Source organism: Calonectris borealis, chromosome W, assembly GCF_964195595.1.
Source record: "Calonectris borealis chromosome W, bCalBor7.hap1.2, whole genome shotgun sequence".
In the NCBI taxonomy this organism is placed as follows: Eukaryota; Metazoa; Chordata; class Aves; order Procellariiformes; family Procellariidae; genus Calonectris; species Calonectris borealis.
In genome coordinates this window covers 25727950-25750285 of record NC_134351.1, presented here as the reverse complement: position 1 = coordinate 25750285, position 22336 = coordinate 25727950, and the positions used below count along the sequence as shown (strand labels likewise).

The following is a 22336-nucleotide window of genomic DNA, read 5'->3' as shown; positions in this document are numbered from 1 at the left end:
CAGGCTGAGCCACACTTGTACCCAGGGAAGATCCGCTAAGCCTTTCAGCTCTGGTAGGAAAGAACCCGTACTTGCTCAGATGAAACAGGAAGGGTTTTATTATTGAAAATTTGGAGATGTTTCTTTGTACACTGCGCAGTTAGCAGGATCTCATCAGTGCCTGAGGGTTTCCCCTGCCCCTTTCTGCTGGCACAGGTGACCAAGTGACCCAGACTTCTTCCATGCTCTGCTATGAGAAACGCCAGCCATACAAACCCCTGCTCTCCCTGGGGATGCATACGTAATCTCATAGCCAAAAATGCAGGGCCAGGATGTGCAAATAGTAACAAGGAGTGTTACAGAGGCGGGACAAAAGCCACGCACCAGACCTGAAACCTGCTATTCAACCCAAACACTTGGGGATTTGCTTTATCAGTTCCCATGTGGGGCCGCCACTTGAAAAAAGTCTTTGGAAATGAGATTTTTCAGGGCTTTCTCCTCCCATCACAGTGGCTGGAAACTTAAATACCATCTGGGAGTCTCGCAGGTATTTATGACCACCGGAGGGGTTGAATTGCACCCGGGGTAGATGCAGAGCCACTTCTAGGCAGCATGGGCAGAGGTGGAGTTGCAAAGGAGAAGAAGTGTCGAGGGCCCATAGCTCTGTGCAGAGCAAAGCAAATCTGACTGCAGCTGAAAGCATCCTGGGAGGATGAGAGGTTACTGGTAGCAAGCAGTTCAGGAATAACACGGAAGATATTGATTTAAATAAAAATCACCATAACAGCAGCTCTAATGGGACCCTGTGGGTCACTTGGAGGAGAATCAGAGGCAGTAGGGCTCCAGTGCTAGCACACTTGGAGCATTTCTTAGCTGCAAATATCATGCTGGAGAGAGCCAGGACTGCTGCCCATGCTCTGGAGCGGACCAGGAACAGGGACAGGGGTGCAGGTGCTATGCCGGGATGTGCACTGCGCACCAGGGAGCCTAAAGGGCATCGCTGCAGTGAGGTTAGAGGCTTGATCCGCTGTGACCTGCAAGGGCACGCTGGACTGTTTGCAGCACTGTCGGAAGCCGCAGTGCCGGAAGATGGATATCCATGGTCTCAGCCAGTCGCAGGGCCACAATGGAGGTCAGATTCCCATGGTGTGAGTCAGCTGCATTCCTCCCCAGGGTCAGTGAACTACGCTGGGTTTTGGAGGCCTCGGCTGTCTCTGGCCTCAACGCTTGCGGTGATTAACTGCACTGAGGATGCTCGATTTGAGTGGACAAAGCATAGGCTAAGGGGCTCCAGCTGGCTGGGGACAGCTTCAGCTGCTCATCCATGGGAGAGGAGAAGAGCAGTTTCTTGGCCACCCGTCATACCAAGAGTCCTTTTATCAATGGGGTGTGAAGGGGTGATAAAATGCTATCAGCTATCTCTGTGGACAGCTAATCCATTGCTATGGATTTGTTGTTAGGGAATCCAGCAGACTCATACAGTTCCTTGTAGCCAGCTGTAACTCTCATGCCGTGGTACAGCTAGCTGCAACGCCAACTGCTCTGATCACGATATGGAGCTGTGTCGTGCCGTGCTATTGGCAAATGGGGACACGATGCAAGATAATAGCCAAGCCGTCAAGATAAAATGAGTCTCAGCACGTAACAGAAGGGTTTCTCCACTCCAGGGATTTTTCTGCTTGAAGTTTTTGGTTTGTGCTTTTCTCTAAATGAGTGTTTCCTCCCGATCACTGTGCTTCCATGGGAATCAGACATTTTGCAGAGGAAACCTCCCGTGCCCTTCAGCTTTCCCATCAAATATGATGGGCAGACCATCTGCAGGACCTGCAGCACAGACAGCACGGGCCGTGCCAAGGTGGCTTTGCATTACCAGACCTCTGTCACCCAGCCCCTTCCTGCTCGAGGGAATTTAAACCACCTGGAGCAGCTCCCTCTGCAAGGACACGGCCTCCCTGGGGCCAGCCAGCAGCCTGGCACTTGCATTGAGCAGCGTGTCGAGTGCAAGGCTCAACCCAGCGCATTCATGCATTACAGTGGGTGAATGGAGATATCGATTCAGCCCGGATCCTGCTCACTGGGTCGTCTCAGGAGTATTACAGACCTGATCAGCATCAGCTGCTCCCTGAGGACCAGAGAAGATGGGCAAACCCACCCGCTTGGTATAGCTGCTGGGAGTGGGCAGACGCCAGGAGCTGTGTCCGGAGCTCCCCAGTGCTTTGTGTGGGGTTTCTGCTCCGTGGTACTGCAGTCTCCGCTTGCACTCGGGCTCTGCACAGAGACAGTCATTTGGGTTTAACGTCCCTGTAAATGATGTGCATGGGTTTTTTTCCAAATCAATGCGACCTTCTTGCAGGCGTGGAGCTCCCAGTGCAGTGCTACTGGCATTTCGTAGCCTTCCAGCAGCACCCCAGCGCCTGCAGCCCCCTCGAGGTGCTCTTTTCAACTTCAAAAACCACAGATGGGGCAAAACCAACAGAGATGCTGCACAAGCAGCCAAAATCCAGCTGTCTGGGGCTGCACAAGCCCTGCTGTCAGTGAGTCCCAGCTGGCAGTACCATGAGCCTGGGGTCAGGCAGCATCCACAGCAGGGATAAGGATATTTCCAGCTCTCTTAGAGGCCAGTTTATAATGCTGGGATACTCTCCAGCCAAACCACTTGGGTTCAGATTTCCACTAACCCACCTCATTTCCTTGTTTGTTTTAATCTCCCACCAAAAATGAAACCATCGTCTGCTTTGACCAGCTCCTTGCCTGGAATTAAATTACTAACTCCTAACCACTGGTGGTCTTGGGCTGGCTTGTCCCAGAGAGAGGGTAATAGAGAGTAAAATTGCAACCAAGGAGCTGCAGCCAAACAAGCAGCCTTGTCCCTGGGCACTGTGAGGTGACTGACCCCAATGTCTTCGCACCATGGGCAGAGGCAGGTGTGTGCATCCCCTGCGGCATCCCTCTGACGTGGGATGTGAGGGAGATGTGGGGGACCACTGCCGCTGCCTGCCCTGCTGCGTGGCCCCTGCCAGGGCACTGCCCTGAATGAATCCCTCTTTGAAGGGCAGCAGAGCTGCCAGGAAAACATTCAGCCCTGATTTAAAGACTTCCAGTGGCGGGGAATCCACTGGAGCCTTTGGCGAGCTCTTCCAGGGTTTAATTACCCGCGTGTTAAAAATGTTCACCTTTTTTCTTGGTTGAATCTGCACAGCTTTGGCTGTGTCCGCTTGGGTTCATGCTGGCAGATGGAGGGTCAGGAGGGCTGGGTCAAGCACACCATCCACACTGATGAGCCACAGCCATCCTGGCTTTGCACATCGTACCCACTCTGGGCGATGAAGGCGTTTAATGGGCATCATGTTTGCAAAGTTAAGGGGCTTTCTAGCACAAGTGCATTGGCTGTTGTGGTTTAACCCGGCAGGCAGCCAAACACCACACAGCCACTGGCTCACTCCCCCCCCCAGTGGGATGGGGGAGACAATCGGAAAAAAATTAACTCTATTCCAGCCGAAACCAGGACAACTCTGTACAGCCTTGAAATCACTGCAGACAGTCGTGTATCCCATGTAGATGAAAGGCTCGAATGCCAGCTGGTGATTTGCCTTCCCCAGGTGCCCGTCTATCCCCATTGAGTACAGCAAGAGTGGAGACAACCTGCTTGGCCTGGCCACCTCCCTTCCAGGTGGTTAAAGATGGATAAAGGCAGCCCTGAGAGCATCAGCCCAGCCCTTTGGAGAGGTGAATCCATCCAGCTCTCCATGGCCTTCCTGCAAAGCCTCTCTCCCTGGGCTTGGCTCCCATCGGGCTGTCCTCTGATCCCACCAACGTCCCTCCTGACGCGGGGCTCAGGGAGGGCAGGATCTGCCCTGCATGCCTCCATCACCAGGGGAAAGGCACCCGGGGGGGATCACTGGGTTGGACAAGCACGAGCTTGTGGATGTTTGAGCAGAAACAGGTTCTGGGCCAAAGTGGTCAACGCGGGGGTGTTTCATTAAAGCCACACAGGGAAAGGGGCTCTGCAGCCACAGGCAGCTGCAGGCAAGGTCCCAGTGATTGCCTAGGCATGACCCCCTTGGGAACACCATTAGCATCCCCCCCGTATAACACTATCACCACTAATGCCTCCGGATTAAGAGCAGCGCAGGGTCTCTCACAGCCTTGTTATCCCAATAGCCGCCCGGCAGCTGCTCCAGCGCTGGGCACAGCCTGGTCCCCACGCATCAGTGCACAAGAGCTGAGCCTACGACTCGAGTTTTCCAAATCCATCCCCGTTTTGTGCCTCGAGAGGCATCCCACGTCTTGGGAGGCATTTGGCCATGCTGGGGACAACATCCCCATCTCAGGGCTAAATCCCCGGATCAGGCAGAGCCTGGACTTCCAGAGGGCGGACTTTGGCCTGCTCAGGACACTGGTCGAGAGGGTCCCTTTGAAGACAGTCCTGAAGGGCAAAGGGGTCCAGGAAGGATGGACATTCTTCAGGAAGGAAGTCTTAAAGGCGCAGGAGCGGGCTGTCCCCATGTGCCTTAAGAAGAACGGGCGGGGAAGACGTCCGGCCTGGCTGAACGGGGAGCTCTGGCTGGGACTCAGGAAAAAAAATAGAGTTTATCACTTGTGGAAGAAGGGGCAGGCAACTCAGGAAGAGTACAGGGATCTCGTTAGGTCGTGCAGAGAGGAAATTAGAAAGGCAAAAGCCCGGCTAGAACTCAACCTGGCCACTGTCGTGAGAGACAACAAAAAATGCTTTTACAAGTATATTAATGACAAAAGGAGAGCCAAGGAGAATCTCCATCCTCTATTGGATGCGGGGGGGAACGTTGCCACCAAGGATGAGGATAAGGCTGAGGTACTCAACGCCTTCTTTGCCTCAGTCTTTAGTAGTCAGAGCGGTTATCCTCAGGGTACTCAGCCCCCTGAGCTGGAAGACAAGGACAACGAGCAGGATAAACCCCCCATAATTCAAGAGGAAGAAGTTAATGACCTGCTACGCCACCTGGACGTTCACAAGTCTATGGGGCCGGATGGGATCCACCCAAGGGTACTGAGGGAGCTGGCGGAGGAGCTTGCCGAGCCGCTCTCCATCATTTACCAGCAGTCCTGGTTAACTGGGGAGGTCCCGGACGACTGGAGGCTTGCCAATGTGACACCCATCTACAAGAAGGGCCGGAAGGACGATCCGGGGAATTACAGGCCGGTCAGCCTGACCTCGGTGCCGGGGAAGATCATGGAGCGGTTCGTCTTGAGGGCGCTCACGAGCCATGTCCGGGACAACCGGGGGATCAGGCCCAGCCAGCACAGGTTCATGGAAGGCAGGTCCTGCTTGACCAACCTGATCTCCTTCTATGAGCAGGTGACCCGCCTAGTGGATGAGGGAAAGGCTGTGGTTGTGGTCTACCTGGACTTCAGTAAAGCCTTTGACACTGTCTCCCACAGCATTCTCCTAGAGAAGCTGGCGGCTCACGGCTTAGACAGGTGTACTCTTCGCTGGGTAAAAACCTGGCTGGACGGCCGAGCCCGGAGAGTTGTGGTGAATGGAGTTAAATCCAGTTGGTGGCCGGTCACGAGCGGTGTTCCCCAGAGCTCAGTACTGGGGCCGGTCCTGTTCAATATCTTTATCAACGATCTGGACAAGGGGATCGAGTGCTCCCTCAGTAAGTTTGCAGACGACACCAAGCTGGGCGGGAGTGTTGATCTGCTCGAGGGTAGGAAGGCTCTGCAGAGGGACCTGGACAGGCTGGATCGATGGGCCGAGGCCAATTGTATGAGGTTCAACAAGGCCAAGTGCCGGGTCCTGCACTTCGGCCACAACAACCCCAGGCAATGCTACAGGCTTGGGGAAGAGTGGCTGGAAAGCTGCCCGGAGGAAAAGGACCTGGGGGTGCTGGTTGACAGCCGGCTGAACATGAGCCGGCAGTGTGCTCAGGTGGCCAAGAAGGCCAACGGCATCCTGGCCTGTATCAGGAATAGCGTGGCCAGCAGGAGTAGGGAGGTGATCGTGCCCCTGTACTCGGCACTGGAGAGGCCGCACCTCGAATACTGTGTTCCATTTTGGGCCCCTCACTACAAGAAGGACATGGAGGTGCTGGAGCGTGTCCAGAGAAGGGCCTGGAGCACAAGCCTTATGAGGAGCGGCTGAGGGAACTGGGGTTGTTTAGTCTGGAGAAGAGGAGGCTGAGGGGAGACCTCATCGCGCTCTACAACTACCTGAAGGGAGGTTGTAGCGAGGTGGGTGTTGGTCTCTTCTGCCAAGTAACTAGCGATAGGACGAGAGGAAATGGCCTCAAGTTGCGCCAAGGGAGGTTTAGACTGGACATTAGGAGAAATTTCTTTACTGAAAGAGTGATCAGGCCTTGGAACAGGCTGCCCAGGGAAGTTGTTGAGTCACCATCCCTGGAAGTATTTAAAAGACGTGTAGATGAGGCGCTTAGGGACATGGTGTAGTGGGTATGGTGTGTTGGGTTGACGGTTGGACACGATGATCTTAGAGGTCTTTTCCAACCTTAATGATTCTATGATTCTATGATTCACGCCTGACAGGAGTCGCCTCCAGAGGCTGAGAGCCTGTGCCCCTTGTCCAATCGCTTTGTCAATGCCTCCTTCCCTAGCAAGGGATCCCAGCTGCTTGGCTTCCCTACCCTCTAATTCCAGGCTACTGGCCCCATTATCCCGGTATCAGAGCAGTCAGGTAACAATATGCTTGCCTGGACAACGTCTGAAATCTTTCCACATATCTCGCAACTCACCCAGGGATAGCGATCGGCTGGTTTCCGTCTTGTTTATGAGTTCTTCCTCTTCCTCCTCCCCTCCTCGTGATGGCCCTGCTTTTCCATCATCCTTTTCTACACGACCTGACTTCCGCTTCAAAGATTTCTTCTTCTGTACAGGGGCGACGGATACCAGCAAGGGTTGGTCCTCTGGTTCAGCTGTAGTACCTGTTGCTGGGGTTTGGGTAGCTGCAGAGCCTGTCGCAGGGGTTGGAGTACCCGCGGTGTCTGCTGCCGGGGTTTGAGTAGCCACGGTGCCTGTGACGGGGGTTGGAATAACTGCAGTGACTGTTGCCGGGGTTGGAGTAGCCACAGGGGTTGAAGTAGCCGCCGTGCCTGTTGTGGGGGTTTGAGCAGCCACCGTGTCTGTTGCCAGGGTTGATCTCCCACTGCCCACCGCCCCCGGGACCCGCTGCTCCGCCTGCCCCGACGAGGCACCACCATTCGCCCTCCCTCTTTTCTTGTTCCTGAGGGTTGATCTCTGGTCAGTATTCCTGAATAGTTGTTTAACCCTAAACAAGGCCTGAAGAGGTGGTTCCCGAGGTACAGAGATGACGGCAGTGCTGAGTACAGATACCAGATTAGACTTACGACCAATGATTTTATCACCTCATAAAACAGCAGCAAAATGATAGCCTTGACTCAGTTCTGAGTAGTGGTAAACAGGACAACAGGGAACATATACTGCAAGCAAGGTATTACATAACCCAACATTGAGAGCCAGCCCCACAACTTTGAGAGCCAATACATCAACATTGTCACCAATCAATATAATGAATGCTTATAACAATTTTGCCTTAACACGCTTTGGTCAGATCTATCGTTATCTCAACCCTTCGATCCCCACGTTGGGCGCCAAAAAGGACTGTCGTGGTTTAACCTGGCAGGCAGCCAAATACCACGCAGCCGCTCGCTCACTCCCTCCGCCCCCCAGTGGGACGGGGAGAGAATCGGAAGGGTAAGAGTGAGAAAAACTTGTGGGTTGAGATAAAGACAGTTCAATAGAACAGAAAAGGGAAAATAATAATAATGATAATGATAAAATATACAAAATGAGTGATGCACAATGCAATTGCTCACCACCCGCGCTGACCGATAACCAAGCAGCGATCGCTACTTCCTGGATCACGCCTACCATTCATATACTGAGCATGACGTCACATGGTATGGAATACCCCGTTGGCCAGCTGGGACAGCTGTCCTGATTATGTTCCCTCCCATCTTGTGCACCTAGCTCAGTCGGTAGGGCATGGGAGCTGTCCTTGGACTAGCAGGGCACTTAGCAACAACTGAAAACTTCAGTGTGTTATCAACATTCTCCTCATACTAAATCCAAAACACAGCACTAGGAAGAACTTTAACCATATTCCAGCCGAAACCAGGACACTGTTTTTGGGAAAGACATCCTTCTCACAGACCATCTCTCTTGTGCTGTGTCTGGAAAGCAGGGACGAGAAGAGCTGTTACCTACGGAGCAGTGCTCGGGGTGGGGATGCACCCACGCAGCTGGAGGCAGGAGGCAGAAGGACCAGCGCTGTCTCCTCCCTCTGCCTGAGGTCCCTGTGTGCCAACCCCTGCCACAGCCAAAGAGCTGCTTTCCTCCTGCCGGGGAATTTTGCAGGCTCATGTGTGCAATGTTTTATCCTAAGCCTGCACAGCGACCGGGGTGAACATCCTCACGCTCCCCCCAAGGAAAGGATGAGACCCTGCTGGGGTTGGGGTTGGCTCTGTCCCTCCTGTGAGAGTAACAGGGTCTCCTTCCTGCTGGTGACACAAGCCCCAAAAGCTAATGCATGGCACCAGCCTGTAAAAGGGCTGTGCCAGGACCCAGACACAGCGTGGGGCATGATGCCATGCATGGCCAATTCTGGGTGAGGGACACTGCTGCTGCCTGGCCACAGCCAGCATACGGCAGAAGGGAGCATGGCTGTGCCAAAGACACCAAAAAACAGCGGGCACAACCTCCACCACAGACAAGTGGTGCAGAGAGGATGGACTTTGGGGGCATGGAAAGGGGACCTGGGAGTCAGGGTCTTTCCTGGTCCCCTCTGGGGAAATGAGAACTTTCTTGGGACAAAGCCCCAGTGCCAAGCAGCCGGTTTGGATGTCCCTGGAGCATCCTTCCCCAGGCCCATTTTTGGGACACCGATCCCAAACGCTCAGCACAGGTCAGACCCACTGCCCCGAGACTTCATGGCACTACTTGGGACCTCCTCCAGGCTGCAGGGACAAAAACTCCCGCCGCTGCACCCTTCCCTGCTGGGCACTTACATGACAGAGATGTTGAAGGAGTTGGGGATGTAGGTAGGACTGGGTAGGTGCCAGCTGCAGTAGAAACCCTTCGGGTAGTTGTTGGACCGGCACATCAGCACTGGCTCCTTCGTGGGGGGCTGCCAGGGAAAGAGAAAGAGCAATTACCCGTCAAGGTGGGGTTATGTGCTGCTTTGGGCTGGGATAGAGTTTATTTTGTTCGTAGTAGCTAGTATGGGGCTATGTTTTGGATTTGTGCTGAAAACAGTGGTGATAACACAGGGATGTCTTAGTTACTGCTGAGCAGTGCTTACACAGAGTCACGGCCTTTTCAGCTTCTCATGCTCTACTGACTGAGAAGGCTGGAGATGCACAAGAAGCTGGGAGGGGGCACAGCCAGGACAGCTGACCCAAACTGGCCAACGGGATATTCCATACCATATGACATCATGCTCAGTATATAAACTAGGGGAAAGCTGGCCGGGGGGCCGCTGCTCGGGGACAGGCTGGGCATCGGTCAGTTGGTGGTGAGCAATTGGTTTTTTTTTTCATTTGCATCACTTGTCTTTCTTGGGTTTTATTTTTCTCTCTCCTTTTGTTATCTTCCTTTTCATTACATATTATTATTACTATTGTTATTATATTTTATTGCAATTATTAAACTGTTCATATCTCAACCCATAAGTGTGCTCATTTTTACTCTTCCGATTCTCTCCCCCATCCCACTGCGGGGGGGAGTGAGCGAGTGGCTGTGTGGTGTTTGGCTGCCTGCCAGGTTAAACCACAACAGTCCTTTTTGGTGCCCAACATGGGGCCTGAAGGGTTGAGATAATGACAGATCTGACCCAAACAGGTTAAAACAAATTTGTGATAAGCATTCATTATATTAGTTTAATAGTCACTGGTCACAATGTTGATTCATTTGCTCTCAGAGTTCTTGTCCTTGCTCTCAGAGTTGAAGCTATGTAACACCATACTTGCCGTATGCACTCCCTGTGGTGCTGTTTATCACCTCTGGGAGTTAGATTAAAGATACTGCTTTGCTGTACTGTGTAACACTGGCTTATGGTATGATAAAATTATTGGTCGTGAGATTGTACTCAGCATTGCCGTCATCCCCGTACTTCGGGAGCTATCTCTCAGAAACTATTAATAATTACACTTTTTACCTCTTCTCCTCGGAGAGCCAATTTACGGGGGAGACAGCTTCCTTCACCTTCCCCTTCTCCTCCAGGCTGATTACAATAGCTCTTGAGGATTTTGAATATCCCTGGAATGTTCAAGCCAGCATGTTCCTGTTGCTATGTTTCCTGAATGTGTTTCAGGCCTTTGTTTAAACATTAAACAACTATTTAAGAATACCACCCAGAGATCTGCCCCAAGGCTGGATAGTTATGAGTGGCAGGGTGTGGGGGATAGTATGGGCAAGTACCTAGGACAGTGGTCACCTCCAATGTTTTGGAACTTCACCCCTGAACAAGTGCAGAATCCTGACAAACTAGTAAAATATTTGGAAAACGTATGCTGTCACCCTGGCAATTCCAGAGAGACCCAGATTACTGCAATGTGCTGGGGCCTGGCCCATGCCTTCCGAGCCCTGTTCAACACTATTCAGAACCCTCAAGGGGAAGAGAAGGTCTCAGGATCTGATGACAAAATGACGGGCACTGCAGCTACTCCAACCCCCGGGACAGGCACTGTGGCTACTCCAACCCCAGCGACAGGCACTGCAGCTACTCCAACCCCAGCGACAGGCACTGCAGCTAAACGAGAGGACCAACCCGTGCCGGTATCAGTCTCCCCTATACACAAGAAGAAATATTTGAAGCGGAAGTCAGCTTGTTTAGAAAGGGATGAAGAAGCTCCTCCTAAGAGGGAGCAGGAGGAAGAAGCATACTGTCTGGCCAGCAAGGAGGCAGACTACTCTAAAGCAGGGCCATCACGAGAACAGGAGGAGGAAGAGGAAGAATTCCCCGCTCTCTCCCAAGGAAGAAATCAGCAGGCGGGTTCCTCCTCTTCCTCAGAAGGAGAGGAAGAACTCATAAATGAGATGGTAACCACCTGATCTCTATCCCTGAGTGAGCTGAAAGATATGTGGAAAGATTTCAGTCCTCGTCCAGGCGAGCACATTATCACCTGGCTGCTCCGATGCTGGGATAACAGGGCAAGTAGCCTGGAATTAGAGGGGAAGGAAGTCAAGCAGCTGGGAACCCTTGCTAGGGAAGGGGGCATTGACAAAGCAATCGGACAAGGGGCACAAGTCCTCAGCCTCTGGAGGCAACTCCTGTCAGGTGTGAAGGAAAGGTATCCCTTCAAGGAAGATGTTATATGTCACCCAGGCAAGGGGACCACCATGGAGAGAGGGATCCAGTACCTGAGGGAATTAGCCATGCTGGAGGTGATTTATGATGACCCGAACAACCAGCGGTTATCCAAAGATCCAGATGAAGTCCAGTGCACGTGACCCATGTGGCGGAAATTGGTATGGAGTGCACCATTGTCGTATGCCAACTCATTGGCAGTAATTACCTGGAAAGCCGGAGAGGGATGAACGGTGTAGGAATTGGCTGGCCAACTCCGGGAATACGGAGAAAGTCTCTCTTCCTCCCTTGTTTCGGCTGTGGAGAAACTGTCTCGGGAGGTCCAGCAACTCCCCACCTTAAACCATGACAGGTTATCACCAGGTTCTGAACAAGGTGATGTCCCTCCAAGCTCAACTGCTGCCAGCTTGGAGGGGACAGTTTGCAAGGGGAGCCCAGTCTGTGTTTATCAACTGCTCAAAGCATCTGGGGGCCTGTTGTGGTTTAACCCCAGCCAGCAAATAAACCCCACGCAGCCGCTTGCTCACCCCTCTCCTCCGGTGGGATGGGGGAGAGAATCGGGAGGGCACAAGTAGGAAAACTCCCTGGTTGAGATAAAAACAGTTTAATAATTGAGATAAAACTAAGTAGAACAGTAAGAATAACAATGAGAACAACAACAATAACAGAATACACAAAGCAGGCGATGCACAACGCAACTGCTCACCGCGTGTCACAAACGGGGGGCGAGCCCCCCCACACCCCTGGTTTTTATACTGAGCATGATGTCACATGGTATAGAATACCCCATTGGCCAGCTGGGTCCACCACCCCGGCTGTGCTCCCCCTCCCTGGTGCAAGCATCACCCAGCAACAGCCAAAGCATCAATGGGCCATCAACGCTCCTTTCACACCAAACCCAAAACACAGCACACCCCCCAAGCTACTGGGAAGAAAGTTAACTCTGTCCCAGCCGGAACCAGGACAGGGCCTTTGTCCCATGTCTGCTGCTCGTGTCCCCCATGAGACATTGCCTTGGACTGGGCTGCGCACAGCAGCTCACCTTCTTCCCTGGCAGGTCACCAGCTCTAATGAGTGAAGGGGTGGCAGAGGAGGTTGGCAGGTACTGGGGGAAATTGTCTTCAAGGCTGCTACAGAGATGTTGCTGATGGGGAGGAGGTGCTGCTCTCTTGATCCCATTAAGCTACAGCGCTCACAGCTTTCTCTGCCACGTCCCTGGGGAGTGGTAAACTTCTTGCTGATGGATGATCTTCCAAAAGACTGGAGGTCCTCAAAGGGATGGAGAAGGACCGCTTATGGCAAGATGAGGAGGAACAGCCTGAAACCAGCAGAGAAAATTCAGCTCTGCAGGAGGACTGGCTGCGTTAACGCTTTCAGTAGCAAGGCAGGGGACGTACCATCCCAGGGCCCTGCCTCCCAAGAGACACGGAGGCAACTGGAGATGGGACGAGAGCATGCGGCGGGGAGCAGCCTAGCTCTGGCCTCATCAGCGGTCCTAGAGATTAGAGGTAGAAGAGGCTTTTAAACCCAACCAGGTGTTCACGCTGCACTCGGCTTTCCTGGACATACGTGCACTCTGTGCTCTTTGCAGGAGCACAGCCAGAGCTGCAGGAAGACTCTGCAAAATGTCGAGGGCCAGTGTGTGTGGGAGGATGAGATGTGATACCTTTCAGCTGATAAATTTTGCTCTTGGAGGTTCATAAAAACATTATCAGAACTGATACCTAAGTCAACTCTTCTCGGTACCTGGACACTTGCATTGCTAAGAGCAGAGTTCAGCTCTAACTGCAGCACATTGGCACGGTACCTTGCCATAAAATACACTCCCTGGACTGGATGTGCCCCAGGGTACCCTCAGAAAGGCTGTTTGAACCTGTGGTGGTCCCTCTTTCCCTTCCTTCATTAGTCCTTGTCCCCGTGCATCCACCTGGGATGTCCTGGGACACACTCTTCTCTCCAAGTAGAGGTTTTGAAACAAACCTAGCAGACCTGGCAACCTCAGCGCAATCATTGCTGCCCACCACCCCACCGCGGTCCTGGCAGCGCTCCCCACCACACGGGTCACTGCTCTCTTCCCTGTCTCCGAGGCAGATACCTTCCCCATGGCCCTCACCAAAAATGAGATGCAAACTGGGATGCAGCGATGCAAGACTTCAGGGAGCACCCCCAGGCTGGGAAACTCCTTCCCCCGAGTGCTGCAAGGGAAAATCACAAGTCCCATGGCACCGTGCATGCACCGTGTCTTGCTGTGGACCATCCCATACTGATGTTGGTGCAGGGAAGCCCTGCCTGAACGCTTCCCCACAGGGTTGCCATGTGCAAGGGGAGGTCTGTGCGCAGCCCCACGTCCTGCAGGCCTGCCTAACACCCCTCTGCATGCCATGCCAGAGCAGTAAAGGATGCAGCGAAGTTGGCTAAGGGTGCCCTCGCTGCACCGGTGAGCTGGTGGCACCAGGAAGATGCCAAAGCCTTAAGACATCAATGTGAAATCTGACATCCCTGCAGCCACATCTGTGCAAATCCCCAGTGTGGCACGCAGCCCTGCAGAGCTGCCGGTCTCCTGGAGGTCTCCTTGGCTCCACTTAAGCGCAGCCCAGGCCTTGAGGGTGTAACGTGCTTGGGGATGGCTTTCCTCTGCTCAGCCGCAGGCACCTGGGAGCAGAGCAGGACCCTGATAGGAAAATGCAGCCCAACCATGCCCTCTGGAGAGGGCCAACCCAACCGGTTTGCCGTGAGCATGGGCTCCCAGGGTGGGCAGCCGGGATCCCGGCTCAGCATTGCACAGCGGAGCCCACGGCCAGAAAATAACGATGAGTTTTGCTAGAAAAGCTTTCTGGGGGGATGCCACGAGCTCCAGCTGCAGCACCCTGCTGTAGTCCACAGAGGGGAAACTGAGGCACGGGGCTTGCACATACACCAGCACCTCCGGGTGCTGGAGAGGGAGCAAGCAGACGGCAAGCAGGGGCAGGGAGCGGGGGCAGGGAGGGGCCGGCAGGGAGGGGAGGCTGTGCCAGTCAGCGATGCGTGTTCCTCCTAATGGCTATTTCAGCCTTCAGCTGGCAGATGAAGGCCAGAGCCTGGGTAATGAGCCTCACAGCTAAATTATTCAAGCAGACCCTCCGCAGCAAAAAACAGAGCGGCTAGTCGCAAGGCCAGAGACAAGGCCCTTACAGCTCCATCCTCCTCCTCCTCCTCGCCTGCCGGCTCCTTAACCCCTTCCCTGCCCCACAGCTGCCCCCAGGGCAAGGCAGGAGCAAATGTGGGGCAGCATTGCCCTTTGCAGGGGGCAATAGGAAGGGTTTGGGGGCTCCTGGGAGGTGTTTCGGAGGGTTGAAGGGGTGCAGGGGATTTAGGGACACCTTTGGGGTCTGAGCGACTGCGTGGTGACAGCGTGGGCTAACAGCACCCACCTGGCACCCAGCAAACCAGGTTGGGGGCTGGAAATATTGCAGGGGTGGGGGGAAGGATGTTGGGGATGCTGCCACGGGCCTCTCGCCCCCTTGCTGCTGGGCTCCGGTCACTTGCGCTCAGCTGTCCCGCATGACATCAGGAGTGAGCCGGGAATCCTGGTAGAGGCAGCCGAGGCTTCGGCGAGCATCCCCGAATCCCTGCATAGTCCCTGCCCAAGAAAGAGGCTCTGCCCTACCCACATGGCCCTGGATGCTGCACTGCTACTGAGCTGCAATTAGTCCATCTGAGGATAATTTATCTCCATTGTCTTCTTTATTATGCCAGATCTGGCTCTCGGTAATCTGCTAATTCCTCCACCAAGGAGGCTGGGTCAGGCTTGCGCCTCCAGTTTGATTTGCTGGGAGAAGGGGGGCTGCCTGAATCGCCTCCCACTTCCATCCCCACTCCGCAGCAACCTTCAAAGGTGCCCTGTTTTCACAGCCTCGAATGTCTTGAAGATCCTGTCCTCCATACCAGGATTGGGGCCCCAAATGCAGCCCTTAGCCTCTGCACCCATGGCACCCTCCACCTTTTGTCCTCCGGTGCCTTTTAGCAAGCCGGAGGTGGAAGGAGAGCCTGGGGAAGGGAGTCAAAATGACCTTTGTGTCTCTGCCACCATGGTGCCCATGCAGCATCCTCAGCCCACTGCAGCTGAAGGGATACTGCTGTATGAAGCCTGTCTCGCCCCAGCCATCGCCCTCCCTTTCCGGGCAGGGATGAGCTGTCTCACGGGGACACTCCTGCTACCTCCATCTCTCCAAAGCGCTGTCAGTCCCAGGAGGGGGTTGTCACACAACTGCCCCGCTCTCCACCTCGATGGGCACAAAGCCTGCCCCATGGGAGAGTGCAGGGCTAGTGTGATGTGCCACTCGGGGACGCGACTGTGACACCGCATGGGTGACCATGACCATGACCACCAGGCACCATGAGGGAGGGGGCTGCAAGTCCCTTCTCAGCTGCCACAGTGCATCGGGAGGGCTGTGCCTGCTCACCCTGCCATGGTGCCTTCTCCAAGCTGGTGGCAGGGTCCCTGTCTCCCTACAGGAGATGGTGACTTGCAACCCCATTCCTTTCCCCTCCTCAGCCAGGAAAGGCCCTTGCCAGCACAGCTCATACTGCCCATCAAAGGCTGTGTGCAGCCTCCCTAATCCTGGCAAATATTTACTTCCCCATTGCCTGTGGAGCTGCTGAACTCCATCAAGGCAGAGCTCCTTTCCTTTCCTTTCACCGCAAACAGCACCTGCCCTCTCTAATCTGTCTATTAACCTCTCTCATGGCAGGAAGCCACTTCTCCCACACGCTCTGCTGACGTCCTCTCTGCAAACCTGGCGTGTTTAACGCCCAGCTGTGGTGGCTTCCCAATGGTTTGGGCTGCAACCAGCCTTGCTGCAAAAGCTCAGGGCAAGGGGATGAAAGGCTGCGCCAGAGCTGGGTGCATCCTGCCTGGGCACACGACTCGCAAGCCGTGTGATGCTCAAGCAAAATTTGCGTCTGCGGCAGGCAGCAAAAACTGGTGCCAGGGTCATCGTCTCTGCAGACCCCGCAGAAGACTGGTGGCAGGGATGGGGTTGGCTTTCCCACCATGTGGTGCCCTGGCTTTGCATCCGTTTGACCGTTGTCTCTCCATCTTGTTGGAAATAGCTGTCGCTTGACCAGCTCCAGCATCTCTGCTCAGCTGGGGAGAGCACAATGAGCCACCCTCGAGGATGAAAGCAACCCTGGATGCATTGGCACAGACACAGATTTTTGTCTCCCTCCCCATCTCTAAAGCCCGGTCATCCTTGTACCCTGAGTCCCACTGTGCAGGGGAAAAGTGTGACCAATCCATTTTGGAAACCACTAAAAATTATCTACAATAGCTTTTCCTAGCCCTGCTAGGTCATGAGATAATGGACATTAAAATTGTGACCTTTTTATATAGAGAAAAGTTATTTTAGGTCATTTTTAGAGGTTTCTGAAAGGGATCAGTTATAATTTTCCTCTCCTGCTGAGGGCTGAACGTACTAAAGATGCCTTGCTCCACAGGTGGAGGGATACAAAAAATAGTACCAATAAAAGTTTTAAGAGGCCTCTCAAACACTTCTGTAGGAGGTATTTCTTCTGGTGCACTTGGGGCACATGCAGCCTCTGGGCTGCTGGGGGATACTGATCTTACAGTGTGCTCACGGGGTCACCTGCATAACTCCTTATCCCGGCCTTGGGCCAGCAAAGCCTCCAGGGCCCATGACAGCAGCGTGTGCTCGTGCTAGAGCTACAGCCATGACACAGCCCACTGGGTACGTGCAGGACCCCCACACTGCCCTGCGCTGGGGGACAACCCCAGCGCCAATGCTGCTCTGCTGCCGGACTCCTGCTGTTAGCATCCCTGCCTCTCCCCAGTGTCCATGGCAGGATCGCTGCCCCATCTCCTGCTTGTGCCTAACATGATGTGAAACCCCCTCCACATCCTCACCGGCTGACTTTTTTTGCACCATGGCCATGACCTTGCAGGTGGTGGGTATGTGCCAATAAGTAAAAAGGCACCCAAGTGACAAAAAGCAAAGCTGCAGAGACTGGAGGGCACAACGGGGACCCATGAGGGCATGAGATGCCAGCCCCAAGCACGTGGGCACACGTGCACAAGAGCAGCACACCCCGCACGTCTGCACATGCACCTATCTATGCAGATGCTTTTGTTACGCACACGCTGGCTGCAAGCACGATGTATTATTTATCTAACACTGCTTTTCTAAAATTGTCTGTACAACAGGCTGGTAGGAAACAACAAAGAAAACAATGGTGAATAAATCATATCTCTACTGCCTGGCAGATCAGGGGAGCATCCGCCTGCCATGCACCACCTGCACTGGAGCGGCAGCACGGCTACAGCCAGGGATTGTCCCTTCCACTGCCCCAGCTGTCGGGATGTGGCTGTGTCTTGTTGCTGGAGAAAGGGAGGGAGGTGAAGCTCCAATTTTGCTCTGTTACCCCACGTCCAGGCTGTTCTTGGATAAGGGTGAGGATGAGGAGGGGTGCAGAGGACAGCGGTGGGGCGGTACGGAGGCAGGAGATGCTCCCCTGCATCGTGCTTCTGCATGGGCTTGGGAGCATGGGCTGCACTCTGGGAATATCATGTTCATAACCACCATTTCTTCAAGAAGGATTAATCAAGTTTTTTTTTAAATTAATGTGGCAAAATTCATGTGAGAGAATTAGAGAGCACAGGGGTGCAGGGGAGCAGGGCGAGACGGGCTCGTCCCTCACCAACCTCCTGGGTGACCTGGGGCAAGTGATGGGGGACAGGGTTTATCCCCCCTCCCAGATGCTTTAGCTCTCTCCCAGTCAGTCTAAGCCACCCCAACCTTAGCAAGAGACATTTTCAGGGGGACATCCCCCCCTTGAAATTAGACATCAAAGACAGATCTCTCTGGAGCACAAGCCATTCCAGCTGAACACCAGAGATGCCCACATTCAGCCAGCACCTAGCCCGGCCCCGACACCCTTGCACTGCAGCATCTCCCCAGGAGCTCCCAAAATGAGCCAGGGACACCTGCGGCCGTAACCCAAGTCCCCTGGCCCCACTGCCATCTAGGAGCCAGTTCCCCAGCCTCAAAGAGCAAGAATTTATTCCCTAGAAGGTGCCAGAGAACAGGGTAGACTCAGTAAAAGATAAATTTCTTAAAGGCCCTGTTTTACACTGATTAGGGCTTGTAAACCAAGCTATGGATTTTCTCATTTCCCTTGCAGAGTGTTCAGCACGCGCGTCAAGAGGCAGGGCTGTAAATTTTTGGGCGAGGCATTACTCATAGAGAAGAGAGAGCTCAGAGACCTGCTTTAAGTGCAAATCGCGGTGCAAGTTCCTAGCCCTAAAAGCCGCCTCGCAGCAGGACCGCATGATAACAGACTTATCGGAGTTTGCTTCATCCTGCACCACTTGAGGCTGTGCTATTCGCGGCACAGCAGAGGCGCTTTTCAAACCTGACAGCTCTCAAGCCTTCAGAAATTAGCAGAGCAAGCCTGGTTAAGCAGCGAGAGGAAAGAGTAAGAGGAGGAGAGGTCTCCGGCAACTGCGGCATGAGGTGGGGTGGCCAGCTGGCACGGTAGCCCCCTCCGGAGATGCTCCCCAAGGTGCGGGATGCTGTGGGAAGGTGAGTTAGGCAGGTGAAGCCATCAGGCATCCCACATCCGTGACAGACCCCCTCACTCCCCACTGCAGAGCAGACTCCCTCCAGCAGTGCCGGTGCTGGGCACCATTGCTGTCCCAAGGCAATGCCCATGTGGGTCCTCAGAGATCCCACCTGGCACACCAGCACCCCCAAACCCAACTGTGCTCCTGCAGGTCACCTTGTCCCCGCAGGCTGGGATGCTGGGATGGGTGCCTTAGGGACCAATGCACAGCAGGGATGCTGGGCACCTCCAGCCTTCGCTTGAGACCCCCTCCACAGCAGAGAGTCCCTCCTAACCCCCTCATCCTCCATCGGAAACCAAAGAGCAGCTTTGCTCTGAAACAGTATTAAATATTGAACAAAAGAAAGCAAATCTGTTATCTGGAATAATTGGGAGTAAATAAAACATTTAACCAAACCAAATGCAGCTGTTTCTACTTGGAGCCAGCACAACAGCAGGGAAGCCAGCTCAGCTACTCCGTGTCCTTGTTACGGCAGCTGATTATTGTTTTGTGTATAACGGTAGCGCCACCAAGCCTCGAGTGAAGCCAGGGCCCGCGGTGCTTGGTGCGGCACACCCACAAGGAGCCGACGCTAGGTATACCACCAAGGCAGGACGCGGCAGCATGGCGAGCGCATCAGGCACAGGAAGCCCTTTGCAGCGCTGGGGTTTGCTCTCCAGCCCAGGGAGTTCACGTCCAGGCCGGCTTTCCTCCCCCAACACCTCTGCGAGGCGATTTGCATGTAACATAAACCGTTTCAGAGCCAGGTCACTGGTTCGCACAAAGCCTGGGGCAGTAATGACCAAACCTCGTTACCGGCTGCTCTGGGACCAAGCCTGCCAGGCCTCTGTCCAGCTCCTGGAGAACTGAAGAGTGGCGTGGGGCAAGGGACTATGTAGCTCCCTGGGGAAGGTGCCAGCAAACGGAGCCAAGGGCAGCTCTGGGGATGGAGAGTGTGTCCCTGCCTGTGGCTCAGGGCTGAAACATCCTGGGGTGCCAGGTTGCTGTGCCCAGCCGGAGGGGAAAGGGCTGCAGCCCCTGTGGAGAGCAGGGGGCTGATGTGCTCTTTCCTTTCTCAGCACAGTGTCCTGGTTTTGGCTGGGATAGAGTTAATTTTCTTCCTAGTAGCTGGTATAGTGCTGCGTTTAGGATTTAGTATGAGAAGAATGTTGATAACACACTGATGTTTTAGTTGTTGCTAAGTAGTGCTTATGGTAGTCAAGGACTTTTCAGCTTCCCATGCTCTGCCAGGTGCACAAGAAGCTGGGAGGGAGCATAGCCAGGACAGCTGACCCAACTGGCCAATGGGGTATTCCATACCATATGACGTCATGCTCAGTATATAAGCTGGGGGGTTGGTCGGGGAGGGGCGATCGCTGCTCAGGGACTGGCTGGGCATTGGTCGGTGGGTGGTGAGCAATTACATTGTGCATCACTTATTTTGTATATTCTATCATCACCATCATCATTATTATTATTATTATTTTTCTCCCTTCCTTTACTGTTCTATTAAACTGTCTTTATCTCAGTCCACGAATTTTACTTTTTATTGATTCTCTCCCCCATCCCACTGAGGCGGGGGGCAGTGAGTGAGGGGCTGTGTGGTGTTTGGCTGCCTGTCGGGTTAAACCACAACAGTCCTTTTTGGCACCCAACGTGGGGCTCGAAGGGTTGAGATAATGACACACCTGACCCGAGCAGGTTAAAACAAATTTGTTATAAGCATTCCTTATATCAGTGTAGTAGTCGCTGGTCACAATGTTGGTTTATTTGCTCTCAGAGTTGTTGGATTTGTTCTCGGAGTTGTGTTATGTAACACCTTACTTGACTTATATACTGTTTATCAGTATTTAAGTGGGGTTTATGACCTCTGGGGGATGGATTAAGGTTATCGCTTTGCTATACTGTGTGACACTGGTTTATGGTATGATAAACTTATTGGTCATGAGACTGTACTCAGCACTGCCATTATCCCTGTGCTTCGGGAGCTATCTCTTGAAAACTATTAATAATTACACTTTTTACCACTTCTCCTCGGAGAGCCAATTTACAGGGGAGACAGCTTCCTTCACCTTCCCCTCATCCTCCAGGCTGATTACAATAGCTCTAGAGGATTTTGAATATCCTTGGGATGTTCAAGCCAGCGTGTTCCTATTGCTATGTCTCCTGAATGTGTTTCAGGCCTTTGTTTAAGGTTAAAAAACTATTTAAGAATACCACCCAGAGATCTGCCCCGAGCCTGGATAGTCATGAGTGTCAGGGTGTGGGATAGTATGGGCAAGTACCTAGGACAGTGGTCACATCCAATGTTTTGGAACTTCACCCCTGAACAAGTGCAGAATCCTGACAAACTAGTGAAATATTTGGAAAACGTATGCTGTCACCCTGGCAATTCCAGAGAGACCCAGATTACTGCAATGTGCTGGGGCCTGGCCCATGCCTTCCGAGCCCTGTTCAACACTATTCAGAACCCTCAAGGGGGAGAGAAGGTCTCCGGATCTGATGACAAAACAACAGGCACTGCAGCTACTCCAACCCCCGGGACAGGCACAGCGGCTACTCCAACCCCGGCAACAGGCACTGCGGCTACTCCAACCCCCACGACAGGAACTGTGGCTACTCCAGCCCCCATGATAGGCACTGCAGCTACTCCAACCCCAGTGACAGGCACTGCGGCTCTTTCAACCCCTGCAACAGGTACTACAGCTGAACCAGAGGACCAACACATCCTGGTATCAGTCGCCCCTAAACACAAGAAAGAATCTTGGAAGCAAAAGTCAGCTCATTTAGAAAGGTATGATGGAAAAGCAAGGGCCATCACGAGGAGGGGAAGAGGAAGAGGAAGAACTCATAAACAAGACGGAAACCACCCGATCCCTATCCCTGAGTGAGCTGAAAGATATGTGGAAAGACTTCAGTCGTCGTCCAGGCGAGCACATTGTCACCTGGCTGCTCCGATGCTGGGATAACGGGGCCAGTAGCCTGGAATTAGAGGGTAGGGAAGCCAAGCAGCTGGGATACCTTTCCAGGGAAGGGGGCATTGACAAAGCGATTGGAGAAGGGGCACAAGTCCTCAGCCTCTGGAGGCGACTCCTGTCAGGTGTGAAGGAAAGGTATCCCTTCAAGGAAGATGTTATATGCCACCCAGGCAAGTGGACCACCATGGAGAGAGGTATCCAGTACCTGAGGGAATTAGCCATGCTGGAGGTGGTTTATAGTGACCTGAACAACGAGCAATTATCCAAAGATCCATATGAAGTCCAGTGCATGTGAACCATGTGGCGGAAGTTTGCACAGAGTGCACCAGCGTCATATGTCAATTCGTTGGCAGTACTGTCCTGGAAAGAGGAAGAAGCACCAACGGTGGAAGAAGTGGGTGGCAAACTCCGGGAATACAAAGAAACTGTCTCCGCCTCCCTTGTCTCAGCTGTGGAGAAACT

General features: G+C 53.5%; 1 pseudogene; it reads left to right on the top strand.

The window, feature by feature from the left end:
• Positions 1–22336, top strand: part of LOC142075088 (ciliary neurotrophic factor receptor subunit alpha-like) — a 202409-nt pseudogene that overhangs the window by 139796 nt on the left and 40277 nt on the right.